The sequence below is a fragment of the Salvelinus sp. IW2-2015 genome, linkage group LG14, assembly GCF_002910315.2.
Source record: "Salvelinus sp. IW2-2015 linkage group LG14, ASM291031v2, whole genome shotgun sequence".
Taxonomy (NCBI): Eukaryota; Metazoa; Chordata; class Actinopteri; order Salmoniformes; family Salmonidae; genus Salvelinus; species Salvelinus sp. IW2-2015.
This window is the reverse complement of record NC_036854.1, coordinates 29,667,862-29,671,270: the sequence shown is the minus strand read 5'-3', so window position 1 is coordinate 29,671,270 and position 3,409 is coordinate 29,667,862. Positions and strand designations below refer to the sequence as shown.

The 3,409-nt window shown below is 44.2% G+C and overlaps 1 long non-coding RNA gene across 1 annotated transcript in view; it reads left to right on the top strand.

Moving 5' to 3' along the window:
• LOC111972506 (uncharacterized) overlaps positions 1–3,409 on the top strand; it is a 50,896-nt gene that overhangs the window by 33,308 nt on the left and 14,179 nt on the right. Inside the window, exon 2 of the long non-coding RNA XR_002878468.2 lies at positions 166–270. This is a non-coding gene — a long non-coding RNA (uncharacterized lncRNA). The remainder of the gene's footprint in view (positions 1–165; positions 271–3,409) is intronic.

The window sequence follows — 3,409 nt, the reverse complement described above, 5'->3', positions numbered from 1 at the left end:
CACACACACACACACACACACACACACACACACACACACTGAATTGTAGCCCGCAATCCATCAGTGCATGCTTAGAAGGCTGTTGTTGTTTTTGTTGTTGTGTGTGTTTGTACCTGCAGACGACATGACTGTGTATTGACGGCGGTCTCTGTGCTCTCCCTGCAGTGTGATCAGTGGGTGCTGACACTCGAGGTGGGCAGGCAGGCCGTCGTCTCCCCCCCAGCCCTGAGCTCCGAGCCCAGACACCTTTTTTCCCTGGTCTCTCGACGGGTAAATATAAGGCTGTTTCTTCCCTCCCCCCTCTTGACCTCCTTCTCCCCTCTCTCTTTTACCTGTCTCCATGCCTCCATCCCACCTCTTAACTCTTAAGTCCCCATACACTGAGGGCTGTGCTTGCACATTTTCAACCCCCGAATGTTAAGCTTCATTCTTCATTCAGCATGTCTACCTTTCTTCTTCTTTGATGCATCATCATCATCATCATCCTTTTTGACATTTGCATATTTTCATTGCATATTTTCTTCCATTCTTGCGTTTTTTTATAGCAGTTGATATAAAGCAACTGCTTTCTGTAGACAGAGATGGAAAACAGTAAAAGTTTAAGGCATTCTGAAGACTCATTTCGCCCTCATTACCGATTTGGGATGAAATCGGCATTGTTTTTAGTCCATTGTTTTCCTTAAAGTTTCCTTACGTTTTTCAGGTATGAGCTATGTGCATGGCATGCTATCATACCATATCAACCCTCGCTTTATCTTTCTGTGCCTTTGTCGAGAAGAGGAGTCCTTTTTTCTCAATTCTTGGTCTCACACACCCCACCTCCACACCTGTGTAGGTAAGTCCCACAGATTTCACACACACAAACTTACTTTCAGTCACCGCTCTTTGCCTTATCGGCAGTATGTTATTCGCACCTCCCCCAGGGTCGATGGGAGTCAAGACTGAACCATTTGATCAGTCGATGGGAGTCAAGACTGAACCATTTGATCAGTCGATGGGAGTCAAGACTGAAACCATTTTGATCAAGTCGATGGGAGTCAAGACTTGAACAATTTGATCAGTCCGATGGGAGTCAAGACTGAACCATTTGATCAGTCGATGGGAGTCAAGACTGAACCATTTGATCAGTCGTGGGATCAAGACTGAACCATTTGATTAGTGATGAGGGTGTTTTTTTCTTCTGCCTACGTGTTTTACTAATCTGTCAGTTCTGTTAGGTGTCATATTTAGACCTAGGTATAGGCTACTGACATTATTTTATTTACATATTTTATATTTTATGCAGCTGCAACATTACTTAAAGGTAAATCATTTAATTGTAAAGGGGCCTATAAATGAATTATTAATGTTGTCAACATCCTGGCTTTAGATTGGTGCATTTTGAAATCACTTGATGTGTGTGAAGAGTCATTTTGCATCAGAGAGAGAGAGATAATTGGCTGGGCTATTGGTCCTGACTAGCCAACAACCGGATGTTCCGTTTTTCAGGGATACAGCTATTTTCAACCTAGCTTCCTTTTCTGTTGAAAACCAGATGCGGAAACTCGGCTCAGGTGTTTCTCTAATGGCTGCTACGTTAGCTTATGTCCCGGCAGACATTTTCGTGGCCACATTGGTTGATCTTCCACCGTCCCCTCTCTTCCTCTTCCCTCCCATCTTGTTCACACCAGAATCCAGATCTTTGAGAGAAATGCCGTTGAGTGGAGCTTCCACGTTACTTTATTTCTTTATGGGGTGGATCAGCTTTAATATTGCAAATAGATTGTGGCTTCTATCAATGTCATTGTCTGTATCATTTCCAATCCCACATATCTTTCAAAAATATATAAACTCAGCAAAAAAAGAAACGTCCCTTTTTCAGGACCCTGTCTTTCAAAGATAATTTGTAAAAATCCAAATAACTTCACAGATCTTCATTGTAAAGGGTTTAAACACTGTTTCCCATGTTTGTTCAATGAACCATAAACAATTAATGAACATGCACCTGTGGAATGGTCGTTAAGACACTAACAGCTTACAGACGGTAGGCAATTAAGGTCACAGTTATGAAAACTTAGGACACTAAAGAGGCCTTTCTACTGACTCTGAAAAACACCAAAAGAAAGATTCCCAGGGTCCCTGGGGTCCCGTCTATATATATATACAGTGCATTTGGAAAGTATTCATACCCCTTGACTTTTCCCACATTTTGTTAATAAAATGGATTTTTAAAAATGTGATCCCTCAATCTAAACACAACATCCCATAATGACAAAGCAAAAACTGTTTTTTATACATTTTTGCAAATGTATTACAAATAAAAACTGAAATTTCACATTTACATACGAATTCAGACCCATTACTAAGTACTTTGTTGAAGCACCTTTGGCAGCGATTACAGCCTCGAGTCTTCTTGGGTATGATGCTACAAACTTGGCACACCTGTATTTAGGGAGTTTCTCCCATTCTTCTCTGCAGATCCTCTCAAGCTATGTCAGGCTGAATGGGGAGCGTCGCTGCACAGCTATTTTCAGGTCTCTCTAGAGATGTTCGATCGGGCTCTAGTCCAGGCTCTGGCTGGACATTCAGAGACTTGTCCTGAAGCCACTCCTGCATTGTCTTGGCTGTGTGCTTAGGATCGTTGGCCTTTTGGAAGGTGAACCTTCTCTCCAGTCTGAAGTCCTGAGCACTCTGTAGCAGATTTTCATCAAGGATCTCTCTGTACTTTGCTCTGTTCGTCTTTCCCTCGATCCTGACTAGTCTCCAAATCCATACCGCTGAAAAAATATCCCCACAGCATGATGCTGTCGCCACCATGCTTCACCGTACGGATGGTGCCAGGTTTCCTCCAGACGTGGCGCTTGGTAATCAGGCCAAAGAGTTCAATCTTGGTTTCATCAGACCAGAGAATCTTGTTTTGCACGGTCTGAGAGCCCTTTAGGTGCTTTTTGGCAAACTCCAAGTGGGCTGTCATGTGCCTTTTACTGAGGAGTGGCTTCCGTCTGGCCACTCTACCACAAAGGCCTGWTTGGTGGAGTGCTGCAGAGATGGTTGTCCTTCTGTAAGGTTCTCTACAGAGGAACTCTGGAGCTCTGTCAGAGTGACCATCGGGTCACCTCCCTGACCAAGGCCCCTTTCCCCCGATTGCTCAGTTTGGCCGGGCAACCAGCTCTAGGAAGAGTCTTGGTGGTTCTAAACTGAATGATGGAGGCCACTGACCAAGCCCCTTTCCCCGATTGCTCAGTTTGGCCGGGCAACCAGCTCTAGGAAGAGTCTTGGTGGTTTCTGAAACTGAATGATGGTGAGGCCACTGAAGGTCTTAGGGACCATCAATGCTGCAGACATTTTTTGGTGCCCTTCCGCAAATCTGTGCCTTAACAGAATCCTGTCTTGGGGCGATACGGACAATTCATTCGACCTCGATGGCTTG